This window comes from Camelus dromedarius, chromosome 28 (genome assembly GCF_036321535.1).
Source record: "Camelus dromedarius isolate mCamDro1 chromosome 28, mCamDro1.pat, whole genome shotgun sequence".
Taxonomy (NCBI): domain Eukaryota; kingdom Metazoa; phylum Chordata; class Mammalia; order Artiodactyla; family Camelidae; genus Camelus; species Camelus dromedarius.
The window spans coordinates 5,628,583-5,652,284 of record NC_087463.1 but is presented as its reverse complement, the minus strand read 5'-3'; the positions used below and the strand labels follow the sequence as shown (position 1 = coordinate 5,652,284).

The 23,702-nt window shown below is 46.4% G+C and overlaps 1 protein-coding gene and 2 long non-coding RNA genes across 7 annotated transcripts in view; 2 read left to right on the top strand and 1 right to left on the bottom strand.

Annotated features, from left to right (window-relative positions):
- The window catches only part of LOC105095239 (urea transporter 2), a 401,376-nt gene that overhangs the window by 61,539 nt on the left and 316,135 nt on the right, over positions 1 to 23,702 (bottom strand). The window lies entirely within an intron of this gene.
- Positions 1 to 23,702, top strand: part of LOC116149801 (uncharacterized) — a 72,427-nt gene that overhangs the window by 31,007 nt on the left and 17,718 nt on the right. For 3 of the 4 annotated variants that reach the window (XR_010378167.1, XR_010378165.1, XR_010378168.1), the window contains 2 exons: positions 11,448 to 11,555; positions 18,886 to 21,438. This is a non-coding gene — a long non-coding RNA (uncharacterized LOC116149801). The remainder of the gene's footprint in view (positions 1 to 11,447; positions 11,556 to 18,885; positions 21,439 to 23,702) is intronic. The other variant, XR_010378166.1, reaches the window with a different exon arrangement.
- On the top strand, positions 13,788 to 17,623 carry LOC135319508 (uncharacterized). Its single transcript, XR_010378156.1, has 3 exons — positions 13,788 to 14,029; positions 16,884 to 17,045; positions 17,564 to 17,623. It is a non-coding gene; the product is annotated as an uncharacterized LOC135319508 (long non-coding RNA).

Below are 23,702 nucleotides of genomic sequence, written 5' to 3'. Positions count from 1 at the left end.
TCTCCAGTGCTTATGTTATTGTTTTTATGTATTTATTCATTCATACACAATCATTGAAAAAGTACTATGTATTAGGTCCCGTTTTAGACCATGGAGATTTATGACAAATGAACCACAGTCCTGCTGCTGGGGCACTCAGGGTCTGGTGGGAGTGAGAACAGAAGTTGGGGCAAACTACTGTGTCACTGGTGAAGGCAAGGTCAAATGAACAGGACAGCCTGCAGAGCGTGGACAGGGGTGAGACACAGGGGCAGGAAAGGCTTCAGAGAGGAAGGGTTATTTGAGCTGGGTTTTTCAGGATGAATAGGAGTTTGTCAGGAGAGAATCTGGGGGAGATCATTCCAGGCGCAGTGGGGTTGCCAAGTAGCCTGGGGTTGCCACAGCAGGGGAGACAGGCTGGGGGAGTGGTGTTAGATAAAACTGGAAGAGAATGTAGGGTCACAGCAAGGAGGGCTTTGTACAACATGTCAAATGGCTTCACAACACATATGGTCTCTTTTCTTCCCTCCTTCTCCCCTTCCCCAATGTCTTTTTTAATAATGGAGAATTGGAATGCAGAGTATTTAATCTTTCAAGTCTCACCTCCCTGGGGACCAGGGGTTCCATGCAGGAGACAAGGCTTTCAATGCCAGACCCTGGTGGGTAGTGAGGTGACCAGACTGGACCCCTCTAAGGGCAATGGTCTCAGAGACTCCATATGTGAAGTTTAGGGGGCTCCATTTCATCATTTTGAGTGTTCCTAAGGGGGCAGGTAACTTTGGGATCCAGGGGTGTGTTTCACTGGAGATGCACAGTGAAGACTAAATAAGGTCTCTGCTCATTGGTGCCAGCGGCAGCGTGGGAACTACATAGTGATGTTACAGCAAAGGGCGGTGAAAAGAGCACGTGGCCAGAGGCTCACTGGGAAAATCATCCCCTCTTTTGGACCTCAGTTTCATCATCTCTAAAATGGGCAAGCTGGATTACATTCTGTGTTTCAATGTTAATCCTACCTGTTGATTATTTTATGTATTCTCTTCCTAAATTTTAAACATGTGACTAAAATATTTTCTATTTCTTATAAAATAAACCCTAATTTATTTATTTATTTTTTTTGATGCGGCTTTGGACGGTATCACAAAAAGTAGCACATAAGAGGAAAAAATAGCTTTCTCATCTCTGGTCCAGTATCACTTCCCTCCTCATTTGTCAGGGGCTGTCTCAGTCTGTTCTGAGAGCAGGGACTATACTCAGATGCTAGAGGCAGCGGCTTGGCCACCGGGACCAGGTGCCCAAGGGAAGCCCTTCCTTTCTTCACCTCTCTGTGGCTGGGGGTCCTTGCTGCTTCAGAAACCAGTGGGCCAAGAGCAAGGGTTTTCTGAACTGGATGGGGTCATGCATGTTCTGTTTTCCGTCTGCACCATCTCCTTTTTCATCCGTAGCTCACTTTGTCACGTCACCCTGCCTACCTCTGTCAGAAAGTGCTTCTAAATAAAAGCTTTATCTCGGTTTTTTCCTCTGGGCCCTAAAGCCATCAGTGGCTCCTTGGGGAGTCAGAGGACACACTTCCACTGGGTGGGGGAGGCGCCGTTCTCCCAGCTCTGCTCTCCTCGAGCTGCCCCTCAGGCTGCCCCCAAGACCCCTCCTTATCTTCACCTTGAGGACTTGATCACCTGCCCCCATTGCAGCTCCAGAGACACCTCCTGTTACCTCTCTGACCCTTAATTCCTCCAAGACTCTGACATTCTCTGGGTGAAATTTCCTTAGTCTCAAGCCCGCACGCTGCCTGAGCACCTACATATGTTTGCTGTGGGTCCCCTCCTGTCTGCATCTTGCCTTCTAAACCTTGCAGTGGGTCTGGGAGCACAGAGGCCCTGTGGGTGGAGGAGCAGGAGGCGACACCAGCCCCCCTGAGAATGGACCGCACCACACTGAACACGTTTCCACCTCTTTGGCACCTTAACTTTGTCCAGAAGATAGGAATATTCCCTGTCCTCCTTCATGGACACTGTTTTAGGATCAAAGTGGATGATTAAGTGTCACCACAGTAGTTCCAGTGATGTTCCCCTCAAGCTATTTCTCTAATAAACACATAGCGAGGAAACCCTGGGCAAGGATCTGTTTGGAATTGAGCATGGTTCGTTTTTTAAAAAGAAAGGGAAGGCTCAGGGTGGCGGCAGACATGGTAGCTGTTGTCAAATATTTTAGGGGCAGAATGGCCGACTTACCGAAGCTGGAAAATGGGAGGAGGCTGTAAATACTCGGAAGGAGGCAGAGGGCTTGAGGAGGAAAGGAATTTCTAAGAAGAGCTGTCCCAGGGGCCCTGGGCTGTGGGCGCCAGAGGACCCCCAGAGGAGCTTGGGGAGATGCTGTGGACAGGAGGGCCTGCTCCCCAGACGACGGGGAAGTGAGGACAGCTTCTCTGGAGGACCAGGAACAGCTCAGACCATGGCTGTCCTTGTGTTACTCGGAGACTAGACGGAACACCTGTCCCCGAGGCTCGCTCCCCGCTGGGTAGCTGTAACACAGCCCACACTGACTGCTTACGGGCCAGGCGCTTCTCCACGGTTGTGCAGGGACAGCTGTTATGTCTCCATTTTGCAGGTGAGAAAACTGAGGCCAAGAAGATACACCACTTACCCCAGACGTACGGCGGAGCCAGTGCTCAAACTCGCTATCTGACTCAGAGACCCGGGTGCTGGTGTGGCTCTTGGCCGCCACCTAATGCGCGTGGTGTGGTGATTCTCTCTTTCTCTTCCGTCTCTCTGGCTCCCCTTCCCTCTCATGAGGGCTGCTCATCAAGGACGCTGCTTCTCAGCTCACTCTCTTATCCCCCTGCTGCTCTGGCCTCTCTGTTCTGTGGCCTCCTTAGCTTGGATCCTGTGCCTGGTCGTCCCAGGGGCTCTCTCTAGGACCCTGGACCACCTTGCTCCTATGACATCCCCCGCCTGTCCTTTGGCTCTGCAGTGTGAATGCTAGGCACACATGCACACCATGCCAACAGGTGCCTGCTCCTCTGGGCCCGCAGTGCTCCTGCCCTCGCTTCTCAGCTCCCTCCCTCATTCCCCAGGTGCCTGCTCTGAACAATCAGGGTTCTTTTCACCCCCTCCACATCCAGCTCTCTCCTCCCTGCACAGTGCTCAAAGATGACCTTCATGGGCACTCTAACCCTAGCGGCCCTGCTATGGTTCTGGCTCCTGTTGTCTGGCTTCCTCTGTGATTGAAAGCCTCTGGGAAGCTAGCAGACATCCTCCAGCTCTGATCTCAGGGCTCCACCTAAAGATTAAGGTATTGTGACATCTTTACAGGCTGCTGCCCCAATCTGTTTCCCCAGCATCAAGTTCCCAACACATGGTCCAATGCATCACGTGCTCCCGTTGCAAGGCACACCTCAGGGCTTCCGCGCATGCGCCTGCCTCCATCCGGTGTTCCTTCCTCCCCCTGCTCTGCGCGGTGCACACCCACTTTCCCTAGCACTCAGTTTACTTTTGCTGCGAAGAGTTTCCTGATTCCTCCAAGCAAAATTAGCCACTCCTTTTCATGTTTCCTACAGGTTTCAGTCTATACCTCTAGCACGTTGCACTGTGTTTCCCTCACTAATCTATGAACATCTTCAGGGCAGGGATGGGTCTCATTTGTCCCTGGAAACCCAGTGCCGGCTGCAGGCCGGGTGCAAAGCTAGTGCCAGGCCCACGCCTAGTAAGCGAATGAGCCAACCACCTGCTCCCACATGGCTGACGGGGAGGCTGCTGGCGTGGTGGCAACGACACGTAACCAGCAACAGCAAATCTACAACCACGAAAGCAGACTTCTTCCCTTTCTTTTAGAAGGAAACAGAATTTTAAAACAATTAAGAATAACAATCCCCTTTAAAATAGCACCCAAAGTAATAAAATATCTGGGAATAAATCTAACCAAGGAGGTGAAAGAATTATACACAGAAAACTATAAACCATTGATGAAAGAAATTAAAGAAGACGTTAAAAAATGGAAAGATATTCCATGCTCTTGGATTGGAAGAATCAATATTGTTAAAATGGTCACACTGCCCAAGGCAATCTACAGATTTAATGCAATCCCTATCAAATTACCCAGGACATATTTCACAGAACTAGAACAAATCATAATAAAATTTATATGGAACCATCAAAGACCTAGAATTGCCAAAGCATTACTGAAGAGAAAGAAAGAGGCTGGAGGAATAACTCTCCCAGACTTCAGATAATACTATAGAGCTACAGTCATCAAGACAGCATGGTATTGGTACCAAAACAGACATATAGACCAATGGAACAGAATAGAGAGCCCAGAAATGAACCCACAAACTTTTGGTCAACTCATCTTCGACAAAGGAGGCAAGAATATACAATGGAATAAAGACAGTCTCTTCAGCAAATGGTGTTGGGAAAACTGGACAGCAGCATGTAAAGCAATGAAGCTAGAACACTCCCTTACACCATATACAAAAATCAACTCAAAATGGATCAAAGACTTAAACATAAGACAAGATACAATAAACCTCCTAGAGGAAAACATAGGCAAAACATTATCTGACATACAGCTCAAAAATTTTCTCCTAGAAGAAATAAAAGCAAGAATAAACAAATGGGACCTAATGAAACTTACAAGCTTCTGCACAGCAAAGGAAACCAGAAGTAAAACAAGAAGACAACCTACGGAATGGGAGAAAATTTTTGCAAATGAAACCGACAAAGGCTTGATCTCCAGAATATATAAGCAGCTCATACGACTCAATAAGAAAAAAATAAACAACCCAATCCAAAAATGGGCAGAAGACCTAAACAAGCAATTCTCCAAGGAAGACATACAAACGATCAAAAGGCACATGAAAAAATGTTCAATATCACTAATTATCAGCAAATCAAAACTACAATGAGGTATCACCTCACACCAGTCAGAATGGCCGTCATTCAAAAATCCACAAATGACAAATGCTGGAGAGGCTGTGGAGAAAGGGGAACCCTCCTACACTGCTGGTGGGAATGCAATTTGGTGCAGCCACTATGGAAAACAGTGTGGAGATTCCTCAAAAGACTAGGAATAGTCTTACCATATGACCCAGGAATCCCACTCCTGGGCTTGTATCCAGAAGGAACCCTACTTCAGGATGACACCTGCACCCCAATGTTCACAGCAGCACTATTTACAATAGCCAAAACATGGAAACAGCCTAAATGTCCATCAACAGGTGACTGGATAAAGAAGAAGTGGTATATTTATACAATGGAATACTACTCAGCCATAAAAACCGACAACATAATGCCATTTGCAGCAACATGGATGCTCCTGGAGAATGTCATTCTAAGTGAAGTAAGCCAGAAAGAGAAAGAAAAATACCATATGAGATCGCTCATATGTGGAATCTAAAAAACAAAAACAAAAACAAACAAACAAAAACAAAGCATAAATACAGGACAGAAATAGACTCATAGACAGAGAATACAGACTTGTGGTTGCCAGGGGTGTGGAGGGTGGGAAGGGATAGACTGGGATTTCAAAATTGTAGAATAGATAAACAAGATTACACTGTGTAGCACAGGGAAATATACACAAAATGTTATGATAACTCAGAGAGAAAAAAATGTGACAATGAGTGTGTATATGTCCATGAATGACTGAAAAATTGTGCTGAACACTGGAATTTGACACAACATTGTAAAATGATTATAAATCAATAAAAAAATGTTAAAAAAAAAAAGAATAACTGTAACTGAGGAAAGCACTGAAGGAGGGGAAGTAAGTTATTGATTGTCTACACAGCCCTTGTAATGTGAGCCCCTAAATGCGTCTTAGAGCGTCATGGCCACCCAAACCCTAATGACGAGGAAAAGGAAACTCCCATAAAAATATTTATGCCTTGCACGAAGCTGTATATTTTTTCACAGACCTCTACATGTGTGATCTCACTTGATGTTCATTACCTCCCTGAAGGGGACAGCAAAAATGACCCCAGTTTTCCATCTCTCTCCATATCTGTGCCCTTTACAAGGAGCCTTTGTAGCTCTTTCTATCAGGAGGTGGAATCTATTTCCCCATCGTGTGGATCTGTGCTGGCCTTGTGACTTGCTCCAGCCAGTAGAGCCTGGTAAAAATGATTGTGCTAAATATGAGTTCAGGCCTCCAAAGGCTTTGCAACTTCTGCTTGCTGGACCCCTGTACCATGTGATAAGTCTAGGTCAGTCCGCTGGAGAATGAGAGGCCACATGGAGAAGAACTGAGCCAACTAATTCATCCTGGCAGAATCCTCTGCCACCTGAGAAAGCTCAGCAAAGCCAAAGTCTGGTAGTCGACCTTCTAGATACCAGCAGACCCATGAGCAGGGCCATCCTAGACCAGCTATCCCCAAGCCAGTCTTCAGTTGGTGGGCTAAATTAATTGTTTTGTATGATTCTAAGTGTGGAGTAGTTTGTTACACAGCACTAGCTAACTGATACACTCCCTGTGAGAGAAGTAGGACAGGAATGGCCGTTACAGTTGGCAGATCAGAGGCTTGATGATCCAAAACTTCAGATCCTAATTCAGTGCTGTTTCCACAACAATGGCTGTCAGTAATTGGTTGGTCATGGAGTCCTTCTTTCAAGCAAAAATTGCATGGGGTCTTAATATGGAAAACTAGTCAAAAGAGCACTTTTTTTTTCTATTGAAGCTGGTACAGGACCCTAAATCTAGTGTATATGCACATTATGGCCCAGTATACTGTGTATAAGCTACTTAACCTTGAGACAGTTGGTGGCATTCAGGGCAAGCAGAACGTGTGGTTTATGGTCAGCAATAACTTCGATTTAGTGGGAGAAAAACAGATCAAGCCTGAAATAATGCTGAACAACATAAAAGTGGTACCTTGTACGTGATGAGATTAGTGGTAGAGGTTCTGGATCCTCAGAGCGCAGAAGAGATGGTGGCGGTTGATGGGAGGGAGCCAGAAAAGGGGTCACGGGAAAGGTGAATTGAAACACAGGATCGGATTTTAACGAGTGAAGGGGCAGGAAGAGTCTTCTTAGGGAGGAGGATGCCATGTCCCTGGGGAAGGGAGGAGCATTGTCTTTTGTGGGACAGATCAGGAGGTTTGGCTCCAGGGCTAAAGGGCTTCTGGGCCTTGGTGGGGAGTGAGTTAACCATGCAAGCTGACACGGGCTGCTTCTACGTAGGGCAATGTCAGAGAAACCCTTTAAGGCCCACGTCCTCCATGAAGCCTTTCCTGGTTCGTCCCCAAAGACCAGTTTATCATTTGTCTGAACTCTGTGTCCTGCATTAAGTGGTTCAGGACTTTTCTCCCCCTCCTGAGTGCATGCTCCTGGGGGGCAGAACTGCTTCCCTCCCTTCTTTACGTCATCCTTGCAGCTGGATGTCTACTGGGAGGGTTGACCCTTGTATGCTGACCACGTGGTGAGCCTCACTGGGCCGGGTTCCTGTAACTCACAGCCTTGGGATGATCACAATTCCCTGCCTTGACTCCTGCCATTTAAGGAAGTCCCGAAGATTATTCTGACCACAACACCCTGTCTAGCATTTTGGCTGGGAAATTGTGTTGCTAACGGAGGGGCAGTTGGGTTTTGCAGTTTCTGGATTGCAAGGGAAGGGGAGAGGGACCCATCTGTCATTAATGACAGGTTGTGGAGACTACTTTGGGAGGTGTGCTGGTTTTAAAACATGTTCACCAATTCCTCATGTTCACCACTCCTTCCATCAAAAGGTGGGGCTGATTCTCTTCCTCTTGATTACAGGCTGGTCTTAGCGACATGCTTCTTATAAATAGAAAGTGATGAATGATACGGCGTGACTTTGAAAGCTAGCTCGTAAAAGGCAGCATAGCTTCTGCCTGGCTCTCTGTAGCTTTGGACATGTGCTTCTGGAGCCCTGAGCCACCGTGTGTATTAACCAAGTTTTTTATTTTCTGTATTTTGATGCTTTGGTATTTGATGCCTTGCTGACCCTGAAGACTCTGTTCCTCCCAAATTAGCTGATTCTTGGAGGTAGCAAGGAACTCACCTGGGAGCACATCCTTCAGATGCAAACTAACCCATACAGAGACCATATTCCCCAACTGCCTCCTTTATTGGGCTGTCGCATTCTGGGCCACCGTCCACCTGCTGTAATCGCCCCATGGCCAGGTGCCAGACAGCTAGGGACGGCCCCTATGCCCCCGCTTGTTTAAACGAGTTTCCTGTTTACTCTGCCTCACCGATTCCTCCCACGGAAATGCAATGTTGTCTCTTGCCTACATTCCACCCTCCCCCCAGCCCCTAACTGACCCTGGTGCTTCTCCACGTGGCTCCTCGCAGGGTGAGTGACCTCTCCTCTTGGGATCTGTAAGCATACTAAACTATCTTTCTAATGGAAATTGTCTCCTGATCTCATGATTCCTGAGCAGTAATAAGACCTACATTTTAAAACACCCTGTGAGAAGTCTGGGTCCAGGAAGTCACCGTGTTGGAGGGACCACATGTAGGGATGCCCAAGGAGCCCCAGATGCTGAAGCCTTCCTAACCCAGGTGCTAGATCTTTGTGGGAGCCTTTGAGAAGACCCCCTGCTCCAGCCGCCTTCTGATTGCAACCTCATGGAAGGCCCCAGGCAAGAACCAGAATCATGAGGGGTAATTATAATGAATGCCTATTGTCTGTATCACTAAGTTGGGATGGTTTGTTACAAAGTATCTGAAACAGGAAGGATGCTCTCAAGGTTACGGTTCTGCTGGTTTCATCCTGCTTCCTCTGGCTGCCAAATCTCTGGTCATGCATTTCAGGATCACTTAGTTCCTGAAATTTGAAATTCTTCCAATTCTAGCAAGATTCCATTGACTGCCCCTACCCACCACCCCGAGCACCAGCAATATCCCGCTTGTATTGCTTTGTGAAATGCCTCAAAGAAAACATCGAACACTATTTAGAATTATTTCTAGAGGCACCACGATAAAATTCAGAGCTCAGCATGGCCAATCAGAAAAAAAAGGAGGTGGGAGAAAATGAAAACAAGACAGACCAGGCTTTCAAAGAAAATTGAGGATCTGGAGAGCCTTCAAGTCTTTTGATTTATATTTAAACATTTCTTGAGATTGAAGTCTTGATTAGCCCAGTCCTCTCAAGTTCTGCCTCAGCCCTGATTTATGGGAAGGCCAGGCCAGAGCAAAATGAAAGCAAAATGAGATATTCTTTAAAATTACCTTGGAGCACTTGAAGAAGGGCACAAGTGCTAATGTGGAGATTAAAAAGGAAGTGATGAGATGTGCTTCTAAAGCCCTAGATCTGCGGCTGGCTGTCAGGGTCGGGGTCCGGGGAGGGGAGAGTGCACTGTGAAGGAGGGGCTACCATCTCTGCAGGTGAGACCCCTGCAGGAGGCTTTGTTTGGCTTGGCTCCACGCCGACTGAACCCTCCATCAAAGAGCGGATCTGAGAGCCCAGGCTGGAGTTTTGATTCAGCGACCCTTCCGTTATTAGCTGGAAGGGAGAACCTTCTAGCGTGGAGAGGAGGACAGGAGTGTGGAGGGAGGAGACTTGGTGGTGGTGGGTTGTAATAGATTCCAGACCCACAGTGGCTCAGGGGCTGACTCATCTTTAGACCCAGGCAAGGGGAGCCCTTGAGCCAGGATCCCCACTCTGCTCATCTTCCAGGCACACCTTCCACATGGGCAGGAAACCCATGGGCCCACAAAGCCATGCTCTTTTGTAGCCCACTGTGCTTTGCTAGACTCCCTGAGTGCCCGGGGTCTGTAATTCCCTCACCAAGTGGCTTCAGCCCACTTCCAGGGGCTGCACAGGCCTCCTCTTTGGCTCGTCCTTCTGAGGACAGATCTCACTGGCGCTGTGTGCATCCCAGCACCCAAGGGCCGGCCAGGCGGCGGCTGCTTACAGGAGGTTGTGGAGGAGCTGGGACACATGGTCTGGGATGTTCACATACACAGTACAAGGCCCTCAGAGTGTGGGATGGAGCCAAGGATAAGAAGACGAAAGAGGCACAGGCCAGAGGCTGGACCCTGCACCTCCCCAGGCTTTGGTGCAGAAATTGGAGACTTCTAAATTCAAACTTGGGTTTCTAGGTTGGTATGAAGGTATGTCTGTCAGTGGAGGAGGAGGAGGGAACATCTTGTATTTGACATTTGTTATCCCAATTGATAACTCTCACCTGTGTAGCCATGTGGCACACGGGGGCCTCTAAATGCACTCTTGCCCCGGCCTGCAAGTGTCAGGGGAGGGTCTGTGCAGAGGGCGGGCGCAGAGCATGCCTTTGGTCTGCTTGCCAAGTGCGGGGGGCCTTGCCTTCTCCAGCCTCCTCCCTTGATGGGCGGATGGCGTTTGCGGGATGCCATAGCTGTCAGCTTCACCATCTCCCACAAACCCGCTCAGCTCAAAGTCGGGAATGGCTCCTCTCATTTATAGGAAAAGCCCTGAAGACTTGTGGAACATTCTGGACTTAATCTATTAGGACTTTTTTTAAAGGTTGAAACTGTCCTAAACCTACCTCCTATAACGATGCTCTTTGCTTGCATGAACCTTCTGTGGGTTAGTGTAAATGTCTTCTCTGCTTCTCCCTCCTTCCCTCCCGCCACACACACACACACACACACACACAGGAGTGAGCAGTTTCCTTCCTCTCAGTTTACTCATGACACATTCTTTCTCAAATACCGTTTCTCCTGCTCTTCACCCATCCAAATCCTACCCATTTTTAAAGGTCTAGTTCAAGTTGAACTTCTTAAACTTTGTTTATCCATTAATTCAATGGCTAATCAGTGAAACTCTGGCATGTTCCAATTCCTAGGTTACAACCATGAAGATATATGTATTTATTATTTACCTTCTCCAACTTGCTTTGATCTCAATTTTCCTAATTTCTACGTCACATAACATTATTGCTACTAAATTTTAACATAATTTCTACATTGCTCTCCAAATCTTCTTAGTTGTAGATTTTATACACAAAACTGGATGACATAATTCTCATAGGCAGAAACTCTCTGTTGGGCCCTTTTCATATCCCACTCATTGGCCAGGAGAGTTTAATGATAAAAAAAAGTTGATATGTAGCTAAGATCCATTGATTAAGCGATAGGCAGATTGATAGAGTGATCAACAGATTAGCTGCCAAGCTCCGTCTCACATAAAGGAATTTGCAAAGAGCTTAAGTGGTCTGGCTTCCAATCTCCCCTTCCCATTTTTTTTTTTTTTTTTTTACCATTCCATTGGTTTATTTCTATTCTATTATGCATCTATCATGCCTGAATTTATTACAACCTCTTTGAACATATTGATATTTGGGCTTGAAGTCTTAATAAGAATGATTTCTTTATTACAAATTTGAGTTTTTATTTGTAATTTATAACAAATTACTCTTATAGAGAAGCGTATGTTGAAATAAACAGGCCCAGTCATTTATTATTTCTTATTATTTCCATATGACTTTGGTTGACTTTTCTAGCAGAATTTATGTTTCTATCTTTTTTTTCTTCTAGGAAATACTTTGTACTAGAACAATTGTTCTCAAAAGTGTGACCCTTGGCACAGTGCCATCGACACCACCCAGATCTACTATTTGAACAAGTCCTTCGGGTAATTTTGATGTAAGCTGAAGTTTGAAAACCGCTCTGTCAGTTGTAGAAACACTGAACTGGCAGTGTAGACCCTGAATTTTGGCTCTGCCTCTCGTATTAAAAGCCTGTATGACTCACTCTAAGTCTTAATTTCCTCATGCCAGTTTTTCTGTCTCTCTTGGCGTCTTTGGGGATAAAGATGAACTATTCTCATTTCAGTTTTTTGGACTCGTGACATGGTGAAAATAACAATGATGTTTATTTACTTCACAAGGTTTTCTAAAGATCAGATAATTCATTGCATGCACACCCTTGTAGGATTCTTTTTTAAATCTTTCAGAATTCTCAAGGGAGCCCAGATTCTCATTATTTTATATTGGATTGCACAATCAAGCAAGCTTGATTTCCTCAACATTGCTAATTATTAGAGAAATGCAGATCAAAACTACGAGTTATCACCTCACACTTGCTGTTTGATGATTGGAATGGCCATCATCAAAAAGTCTACAAATAATAAATGCTGGAGAGGATGTGGAGAAAAGGGAACCCTCCTACACCGTTTGTGGGAATGTAATTTGTTTCAGCCACTATGGAGGACAGTATGGAAGTTTCTTAAAAAACTAAAAATAGAGTTACCATATGATCCAGCAAACCCACTCCTGGGCATATATCTGGAAAAAGATGGAAACTATAAATTTGAAAAGATACATGTACCCCAATGTTCATAGCAGCACTATTTATAATAGCCAAGACATGGCAGCAGCCTAAATGTCCATCTACAGATGACTGGAAAAAGATGTGGTATGTAAACACAATGGAATACTACTCAGCCATGAAAATATTGAAATAATGCCATTCATAGCAACATAGATGGACTTAGAGATTATCATAGTAAGTGAAATAAGTCAGACAAAGACAAATATCATATATCATTTGTATGTGGAATCTTAAAAAATGATACAAATGAACTTATTTACAAAGCAGAAACAAACAAACATAGAACACAAACTTATGGCTACAAATGAGGGAAAAAAGGGGAGGAATAAATTAGGAGATTGGAATTAGCAGATACAAACTACTATGTGTAAAATAGGTAATCAATCAGAACGTACTGTATAGCACAGGGACGTATATTCTGTCTTATAATAAATTATAATGGAAAAGAATCTGGAAAAGAACATATATATACACAACTGAATATATATATGTAACTGAATCACTTTGCTATACACCTGAAACTAACACAGCACTGGAAACCTGCTATACTTGAATTAAAAAAATCTTGATTTCTACCATATGTAGGAGTTACAGCCCATTAGGGAATGTACACACATTTGCCCACCTAGCGTATCTGAAGTGTCAGAATAAATGTTACGTGTGAGGGACACTGAGCTCAGAAGAGGAAGCAGCTTCTGGGAGCCCGTGTGGTCCTACAGAATTCTGCACGTCAAAGATGATTTTGAGTTGGGATTTAAAGTTAGGCTGCAGAGAGACAGATAGTAGGGAAAGGTACTTCTGATCGGCCCAGGCAGATGAATGCTGGGATTAGATCTGCAGACTAAAATGGGGGTGTAGATGGGGACCATCTACCAGGAGTTGGGTCTGTGTCGAGGGATACAGTAGAAGAAAGTTTGAACAGGATGTTGGGGCCAGGCGTCGAGAGTCTTGATGGTGGGCAAAGGACTCTGGAAACTCTGAGTGAGGAATCTGGCATAAGAGGTCATTGGTCATATTTATATTTTTGTAGGCTCAGTGAGTACTCACTTGGTGATGTGTTCGGGACATTTGATCACATGCTTTCAGGAAAGAAGAACTGAAACCTTCTGAGTCTGAGGCCTGAACCCTTGAAACTTATCCTGGGAACTGCTTTGGCTGCCTCAGTGGAGCCAGTCTAAATGCACATGTGCTAATTAACTCCTCCTAGTTTTAAAGACTAGCCTGACCACAAAGTTTCAGATACCCCAGAGGAAAGGAAGCGAGTCCATCACAGCAGCGGTTCTCAATCCTGGCTGAATATTAGGATCACTGGGGAGCTTTAAAAAAATCCTAGACCCTTTCTAGATTTTGTTTTTAAACTATATCTGGACTCTACCCCAGAGATTTCGATTCACTTGGTCCAGGGTGGAGACCCCCTGGATTCTGGTAGGCATCCAGTGTTGTGAACTGCTGTCTCTGGAGGGCCCAGCAGAAGATCAAAGGCCTCAGATAGTGTTCAACCAAACTCAGCTACGTGTCATATGTTCTGCCCAATGAGGACATGTTTCTGTTGTTTCAGACATCAGTTGTCTCTGGGTTTTGGTGGCTCTTCAGATAATAAGAGCAGGTGGCCATGGCCTTGGCAGGCCGAGGAGTCTGGCAGACGTGAGTGATCTTGGCTGGCATATTAGAAGACATGGACCCAGAGAAGAAAGCGTAAGGTGTGGTGGGGCAGCGGAAAGGACTCTGGGTCTAGGCCTCTCAAGACTTCTGCGCCCAGTAAGGAGTCAGGAATTACACATCGGACCGTAAGTGTAAAACTGCCGCCTAATTTCTTAGATTTTATAACCATCACATGTTTGCTATTTATACTCGCCTCTGTAGCCCCATAGAAACTACCAGTGTATCTTTGGAATTGAAAAAGGATGCCAAGCCTATTGTCAGGACCTGAGAGGGAAGACGGAAGCTTTTTGGCATAGCGTCTCGAAGGGCAGGCACCCCCAGGCCAGGCCTGGGTGTGGGCAGCTCTCAAGAGAGAGATGAGCAGAGTTGCCAGGAGGAAATCCAGCGGGGAGTGGAAGTCCCTTGTGGCTCCATTGTGTTTAAAAGTGCAATTACCCAATGTTCGGCACACAGAGTTTACTAAATAAATGAGTGTCAAGTTGGCATGTGTTCTAGTCCTGGCCTCCATTCCTTCTGGATTGTATATGCTTGAGTATGTTTTTTCATTCATAGAGCATCCTTTCCTCCTCTGTAAAGCGGGGTGAATCATACCCTAATTTCTAGTCTTCAGGAAGTGCCCTAAAGGGAAGGGCTATTGAACTAATAAACTGCAAGGAGTCTAGTGTTAGAGCTTAAAGTGACATGCCTTTGATGACACCATTTCCCCAAAGTCTCCGGTTTTAGCCTAAAAATTCATATACAGTGTGCATTCACTCATTCATCAAAATTGTACTCCTCTGCATGGCACTGTTGTGGCACTGGGGACTCAACAAGAACAACCACCATAAAAAGACCCTGATCTCCTCTTGTTTCTACTCTAGCGGAAGGAGACAGAACCGACTCTGTAATTCATCTGCGTTTGCTTCATGTAGAAACAAGGAAACCTTATTTACAACCTCACGTTCCTTAACGCCTTCCTCACCTTTGCTTCACAATACTGCTGTCACACGGTGCTCCAGGAGGAGGTGCATGGTCCTCCTGGGTGCTGCCAAAGGTCCCAGACAGGAGAACTGAGAATGAGAGTCTTGTGAGGATCAAGGAAATTGATGGAAGTCACACTGCTTGCAGACTTCAACACAACATGTAACCTAAAGTATGACTACTTTTTAAAGGACTTGTAATTCCGAGTTACCAACGTGCTGTGAATCAGAAAACAGTGGACTCAGTGCCTGTAGGCTCTGACTTCTCTAAGCCGCTGTTTCACTCCCTTGTCACTCTCAGAGCCCAGTGTTTGAGTTCATTTAGGCTTGGGTGGTCTTAGAGTAGGAAGTTTGGGAGGTGAGAGGAAGGACCTCTGCCATGATGCTTTAAAACCCATCATTTGCGTTAAGTACTGAGAATGAAAAATATTTCAAGCCTTATTGGTAAACAAAGGATGCTGTGGCCATCAAGTCATCAGCTGCTACTGTGACCCCTGACAGTGAGCGGACGGAACTCAGATGCATAGGAGCAGGCAGCCTGGCCTCCGCAGCGGTGCGCTCTGCAGGAACTCAGGACGGGAAAGGACAGGACGCTGGCCCTAGAGAGCCAGGTGCATATCAAAGAAATGATTTCAGTGACCCCAGATCTTTGCACCTTCCCATAAATAGAGAAGCACTAAATTCCTTAACTTGAGATCTCTAGTTTTCTTTAATTAACATCTTTTAATTATGATTTGATTTGATTATGATTATGATCGATTGATGTTAATTAATTAACATCTGTTGATGTTCTGACTATCTGGTCTTTGTTGCAAGAGCTCATATATCCTGGCTTCTATCTTGTTACTTTGGAGCAGTCCCTCAGAGCGATCTGAGAGGCTGTCATCCCGGGCTTAAGTCTTAAGCCCTCAGAAATGTCTGCTGAATAAAACATAGCTCTCAACTTTTAGGCTGTGCATTTTATTTCAGTTGACAGTACCAACCATATAATCCAAGAAGAGCTTCATTTCAAGATGAGGGTGAGGTGAGGGTTTAGAGAGACTGCAGACTGGGTCTTCAGGAACACGTAAGATGCCATGGAATTTTAGAGCCCAAAAGGCAGCCCAGAGTGGTTAAGTGACAGGTTCAGGGTCACACGGCTAATAGGGATGTTGCTGGGATAAGACCAGAGTGCTGCACTCTTCCTACACTTCTTCTGTTAAGAGATGCTAACCACACATCAGCCCAAATCAATCCCTCACCAGCTGGTCCCCCTCAATGGCACACACTTGCTATAGGATGAAAGATACTTTGTTACTGCTTATCTGGAACAAATTGATACAATTCCAATTCTTTCTTCATTCTTGACAACTCTACAATTTAGCACGGAAAAGGATGATAAGAAAGAATCAAAGAGCATTGCGGTTTTAAAGGCCGACGCATGACTTTTAGTCAGCATCTTGATTAAGGATGGAGGTGGGTGGGCTAGAAATTGAAGCCTGAAGAAGGCATGTGATTGGCTCAAGATCAGACAGCTGGTTAGCTGGTGGCTGGGATGGGAACCCAGGACTCCTGATTTCCACCCCAGGGCTCCATCTCCCACTGTCATTGAGAGTGGGTAAGGGTGTAGACCAGCACTCTTGGCAGACAAATTAATGAGCCAAATTATTTTACCATAATGACACTAGCATTTCGTACTAAATCAGATCTATTATCACTACAGCATGCCTAATTACCCACACATAGCCAGCCAAGGTAAACTTTACTCTTGAAATCCCTATTTCATAGAATATTGATTTCCCAGATATATTGTGATGTGGCTAACCCTGGCCAGGGGTGAGATATGAAGTAGAGATTTAATATACCTTGAATTGCTTTTTATAGCATCTGATCGCTAAATCTTGAATTCTATTTTGTGAGAAGGAAGCTCATAGTGGATTCTAAAGGAATAAGGAAGTCTAGAATTGGTATATGAATTAATCATTTAGACTAAAGTAAAGAGATTGATTCAAAGCTAAGAGATGGTTTTTATTTCAAACAGAGAGGCATTTGAGAACATTTACCGGCTGTTGACGGGAACCAGTACAGAGGGAGGTATAAACACAGGAGAGGGGAGGATGGATCATTGAGAATTGAACCCCGGAGAGTTCTTGGGATGGATTGGATGTAGACAGGAAGAGGATACCACATTTTCTCACTTGAGGTAAGGGTGAGAGAAGATAGAAATAAATAGAAAATTAAAGGCGTGTGTTGAGAGGCAGTTGGGATGAGGAGATATGGGGTCATGATGGATGCAGCTGAAGCCTGGTTCCCTCCTAACTAATGAAATGTTGGACATGCATTTAGGCTGAAATAAGTGCCCAAATTTGTTTTCTTTTTTGTAACACCATTATTGTGGTATGATTCCTGTACAGTAAACTGCACATATTTCAGATGTACAATTTGATGAATTTTGACAGATGTATAAACCCATGAAACCACCACCACAGTTAAGAAAGCTAACATTTCCATCACTCCCCAAGAGGTGCAAATTTTGAATTCCCAATTTATCCCTTCCCACCCCCTTTACCCCCTGGTAACCATAAGTTTGTCCTCTTTCTATGTCTGCGAGTCTGTTTCTGTTTTGTAGATAAGTTCACCTGTGTCTTTTTTTTTTAAAAGATTCCACATATAAGCGATATCATGATAGTTTTCTTTCTCTTTCTGCCTTACTTCACTTAGAACGACAATCTCCAGGTCCATCCATGTTGCTGCAAATGGAATTATTTTATTCTTTTTCGTGGCTGAGTAGTATTCCATTGTATAGTGCCCAAGTTTTAAGGAGAACTGGGAGAGGTGAGCATTTCCTACCATTTTCTTCCCATCAATCTAATTTAAATCCTAGACAGGCTCCTGGAAGTGCTCTTTGACCATGTCCAGTTTACAATAAATTCCTCTTCTTTTACTGCATCTGGAATTTACCAGATTGCCAATCCTGGAACACTCAGAATATGACTATCCACAGCTTTTTATTACTCTCACCTTGTCCAAGACCTATACTCTATGTGTCTCTGTACCCATCAGGGTAGGTTAGGTTGTACTGCAGTGACAGCCCCCCAAGTCTCTGTGGATTAAAACAACATAGGCTTATTTCTTGCTCGTACTAAATGTCTGACGTGGTCTCTGGCGGGTGAGGGAGTAGCCTCAGATCAACATTGTCCTTCAGGGACTCAGGCTGATGAAGGAGCTGCTTTCTTGAAACAGCTAGTCCTCATGACAAAGATAAAACACTTGTGAGGTCTTGGTGTCAGCAGTTAGATGTTCTGGTTTGGAAGTGACATGACACTTCAGCTCACAGCTCATTGGCCAGAACCATTCTCATGACTCCGCCCACCACAATGAGCCGAAGTGTAATCCTACCCAAGGCCTTGAATGAGGGCAGGACCAGAAACGTTCAGCCAACAGCGTTAATGGCACCCACACTCCCCTGGTCAGACTGCACGCTCTCTGAAGGCAAGGCCAGGCCGGGCCTCTGGCTTTTCTGGTGGCGGTACCATATTGGGCAGCCACAGCACCAGGCACCAGCCAGTGATGTACTGACGCCATCACAGAGCTCCCCAATCTGCACAGTCCCACAGCCACAGGCCACGAATCTCAGAATGCAGAAAGGGTGGGGAATGGGTGAGGTAAGGCCCTGTTGGGGGTGGCCATGGAAGGGAAGGCTCTTGGGTATGTGAGGGAAAAGGCAGAGAGGAGGCTGCTCATAGTGCTGGGGGCCCAGTCCCCCAAGCCTCCCAGCAGCGGGTGCAGGGCGCTTCCATGAGCGTCTGCATGAGGGGGTGAGGACAGCCCAACACCGCCCGCTTCAACCGCAGTAACTGAGCGCTCGGACCAGCCCGGGCCGCGCCCTGTGACGCTGGGGGGCAGGTTCTGAGAGGCCACGGCGGCCCTTCTCCACGTCCTCACTGTCCTCTCCGAAGACCCTGGGGCGGGTTTGTGGTTCACAAATTACCTACACTTGCCTGGACTTTTACTTTTTTTTTTTTCCTTTTCTGTTTTTACAGGCCTCCTCTTGAGGTAACCAACCATTTTGACTTTGAACCCAACAACTCTTCCATGAAGGGGCCGGCAAAGGTGGAGACCCAGGAGGTGGGCAGCTTGCTCGGGGCAGAGCCTCGAAGGCCCAGGGGTCCCGCCCCCGTGCCGCACACTCGCCAGGCTCACCCCCAGACAGAGGCTGGTTCTTTCAGAAATGGACCGAAAATGACCTCAGGCTCCTGAGCTTAAGGGGCTCCCTGACTCCTTCCCGAGTTTTCGGGCATCCTAGGTATCCAGTGAGACAGGACAACAGCTCAAAGCCGGCAGACGGGTCTGGGCTGGCCAGCCAGCTTGCTCTCTGTCAGCCGGGGTCCCTTTAAGACGCAGAACTGGGGAGGTCAAATGCAGGCCAGTGGAAGTTTCCACGCTCCGTGTGTCTGGGCCCGCGTCTCTGTCTATCTCTGCTGGGGAAGGGTGGGCCCTGTTCCCACAGGCCTGAGATTTATGACTTCAGTCTGGGAGGCGGTGTTGGCCTTTACTTCTTGGCATGAACAATGGTAAACAGAGTTGCAGAGAAAATTTGGAACTGGTATCCGTCAGCCTGAGTCAGACTAACTCTCTGGTTCTTTCTTTGTGAGTTGTGCATGCGCGCGCGCGCACACACACACACACACACACAATGTGCACGTGTGCCAGCTGTAAAATGAGACAAGAGTCATAGAATGGTTGGCTTTGAGATCTCAAATACTCAACCCCAATAAATCACCAGACTCCCTTTGACCACTTAAGGCTTCAACTTTAGTGTCACCCGAAAATAGCTTGAACACACACACACGCACACACACACTCTGAAAACCTTTCGCCTTGCCCCTAGCCCTCTCCAGCGCCTCTCAGAAACCTGGCCTTCTGAGTAAAGCTGGAAGTATTTTCAGCCTGCCCCGTCCTGCAGTTATCTGCTGATGGAGATAGACTCTCTGGCACCCCAGATTTGCCCTTTAATACCCTGAAATATTAAGAGGCAACAGCTGTAAGTACTGAAGGTTCACTTGGAGATTAAATGAGTCAAAGATCAGTAGCCAACTGGCGGGAGACTTAATTGTCAGGGCAGGACATCTGGCCAGGTCAGAGAGACAGTGGTGTGGACGTGTGTGTGTGTGTGTGTGTGGTGGACGTGTGTGGTCCATGTGTTGGGTGTGTGTGTGGTGTATGTGTGTTCCCTGTGTGTGTGTGAGTGATGACAGCAGGGAGACGGCTACCTTCAGCTTTCTACTTAGAGGTAATTTTAAGTGGTCCCATGTTTTCGGGGGTTTGGTCAAGGTTCTGTGCTTCTGGGAGAATTACCCCCACTTTTGTCCATTGAGGACAGTAGGTCACAGTGGTTTAAGACACAGACTCTGAAATCAGACCCTCTGGCCCTGTTACTTCTACCTGTGTGACTTGGGCAAATCCTCCCCTTCTCTGAGCCTCAATTTCCTTGCCTATAAAACGGGCAGGATCAGAGAGTTACCATCGGAGACTGCGGACCGCCTAGCGCAGGGCCGGAAAACTGAAGTTACTATCATTCCTTGATATTCTTCCTCAACTGACATTTGAGTTATTCCACATCATTTCCTCACCTGAAGCAATGCACACATTACCTAGAGCTCTTACTTCTCACACGGAGATGACCCACACCCACTTTGTTTCCTTAAAGAAGTCGCACACAAGGTGTCACCACTCTGCCACTGAAGCAAAAAGTGCATCTCCTCTGAACTCAGCTCTCGGCCTGGCACCTGGTGCTTGTGGCTTTAAATGGGGGCAGGGTCAAAGGGCAGGGCTGGCTGAGTGATTATGACAACAGAGTGACCCCCAGGAGAGGCAGGACTCCAGCAGTTTTCATCTGCATCCTTTCCTGAGCCCAGGAGGGTGCTCTCTGCAGAGAAACCCATCAGGTACACAGGCACAGCCCTGGACAGGAGCCCCAGGTGCTGGGAAGCACCTTGGACGTGGTGTCGGGAGCCCTGGGCATGGCTCTGTGGTCTGTCCCTGACCGGCTGTGGAAGCTGGGCCCAGCTGCCTTGCCTTGTCGGGCCTCGGTGTCCTCTGCACATCCACTATCAGGCTTGGCTGTTCCTCCTGCAGACTTCATGCTGATCCCTGACTTCCCTCCCTGCACATGCTCGCAGGGGCTCATGGGCACACAACACATGGCCAAGCATACAGGCTCACAGAGGCACACGTGTACACACACACACACACAGGTGTGCTCTTCAGCCCCTGAATCCTACCCAGGTCCAGGTCCACCTCCTGCCTTCCTGGTTTCCCATCACACCCTGACCACCTGCTTGTCTGAACCCCAAAGGCGGCCCCGCACAAAGGCCCTTCAGCTTCCTTGTCATGTTTGGCTTGTGGGTTGTCCTGTGCTGTTTTTATGTCTCCAGGTGCGTAGTTAGTTAATTCCCTGACATCCCAGGCTCCACCCAGATCTTCCATAGTGTGCGGAACTGAACTTCCTGTGACGCTGGGGACACTTAAACTTCAGGGCCTGCCATCAGCACAGTGTGATTACGCGGTCATATGTTTTCATATCATTGGTGAATGTAAGTATTTTAACTACAATCTGTTAATATCACTGTTTCTTTCACCTCTGATTTGTCCCCGTCATACCATTCTCATTTTGGGGGCATCAAAGTGGCCCCTTTGGAAACTAGCTAAGGGGACATTGAGTTGGAAGTGTGTTGGTTTGGCTGTGAATAACCTATGGCGTTTAGTTGATTCTTTGTGTGTGGACATGTCACTAGCTGCCACTGTCGGGGGAAGGCTTCCAGGAATGCCGGGCTCCCCTGCGCAGACAGACCCTGGGTGGGGTCACAAAGGGAGCCCTGAGTGAGCATGTCCTATGGTGCCGGGTCCTGGAAGTGCATGGGGAGAGGGGGGCATACGGAGCCATTGTTGGGGAATTCCTCCAGTTGTCAGGCTGGTGAAATCACAGGATTCTGTTCCCATCACCGCCTGCTCAAAATGAAAGCTCTCTTCTGTCAGGAATATACTCAATCATGCAAAGTAATACAATTATAAATGCACCATTCATTTGGTCTCTGTCTTGATGGGAATTACTGACACAGAATTTATCAGAATCCCCACGTTTAAATGTCTTGCTGATTTGACAGGAAATACTGACACTGACGGAGATAACATAAAAGTCATTACACGCCACTACAATGAGGCATCGATGACAATCTGGTTAGTGAGTTTCATCAATTCACAGAGTATTTTAGATTTGTCGCTGTAAAAGAGAAGTTGAAATGCCCTGAAATCTCATAGCTCACGCAGGAAAGATACTTGACAGAGGTTTTCCCAAAGTTGATAACAATTCTGAAAATTCACATGGCATTTACCAGTGACAAATTGTGAGACGGAAAGGAACCTTTTCAAATCGTGAATAATAAAACACAAAATTGGATCAACTAGTTCGAGGGGAGACTGAATTATCTTTGTATTCTCTCTATAAAAATGAGATTGAAAAATGATCGTCATGTAAAGATGATCAAAGAGTTTGTAGCTCAAAAAAAGAAAAGGTAGGAAGAAAAATATTACAGATGAGTGTCACTTATTTTAGATTTGGGGATGCCTGTGGAATTTGTCAGCTTTTTAAAATTTGTTATGTGTTGTGATTTCTTGTCTCTTTATAAATGTGATTTCGCTTTCAAGTATAATTCGTATTTGGAATTTTGAAATCTTTTTCTAGAAGAGGGTCCCCTAAATTGGGAAAGTTTCTGGCTCCCACAAGCTGGGTCTGCCCGGCGCACCCATTGGCCCCACCTGGGAGCTCCCTCTAACGCTGTCCCTGGGCCCACAGGAGGCTTGGATGTGGGACAGGGTCTGGGTGACACTGACAAGAGCGCCCACTATGAGCCAGCAGGAAACGCGGGCCTGGCTGACATCACACATCCCCGGAGACCACCTAACTCTCATTCTGAAAGGGGCAAAAGTTTTGTCACGCTGCCTGTGAGGGCCCAGACCTTTCCACCAACCATCTCATCAGGGCCTGGTGGGGCCCTGCCAGCCCCCCCTGCATTTCCTTTTAATAAAATTTAATGTTTTCATTTTCAAAGACCTAGAAAATCCAAACACTTTTTAAAAGCCCCAAGGAACTATAAAAATTAATAGCACAGGGATAATTTCTTTTTCAGTGGCGACTCAATTAAACCTGCCAAAGTCAGACAGTGTGATTTAAACACACCACTTGCAGAGGGACCCGCGCGGAGCAGGCAAACATGGAATGAAACAATAATATTTACCAATTACCCTCTTGGATGTTTCCCACCCGGCCCCTTCCCCCTGGGGAGAATTTTTTCCTTCCCTCCCTCCCTCTGGAAGGCCCACAGGTCAACAGCCCTAATTGTTTTCTCCTTGAATGGTCACATTGCTATCAACAAGTGACTGAACTTCTTCCCTGCTCAGGGTAATGGAAAAATACCACCCGGGCTGGCTGCCCAGGGCGACAGGCCACGTGGACACCAGCCGGAAAGCGGGCCTGAGCTCAACTTTGCAAGTGAAAGAAGAGCTTCCCCGCTCCTCGCCGCCAGGCGCTCCAGCCAGACCAGACATTCACATTCCAGGCTTAGTCCTGCCCCAGGGCACTTGCTTACACGGGCCCTGCCAGGAATGCCCTCTCTCCTGTTCTCTGAGCACTTCAATCTTGTATTTTCTTTGAGGCCCCAGTCAGGATCAAGTTCTTTTAAGAAAGCTTTCCTGATACGATCCATATCCATGTAGATTTTTGACTTAATCTCACTGCCTTCAACTCCTCTGTATTGAATCAACTCCACCTTATCTCTTAATTGCATGTATGTTGTCTGGG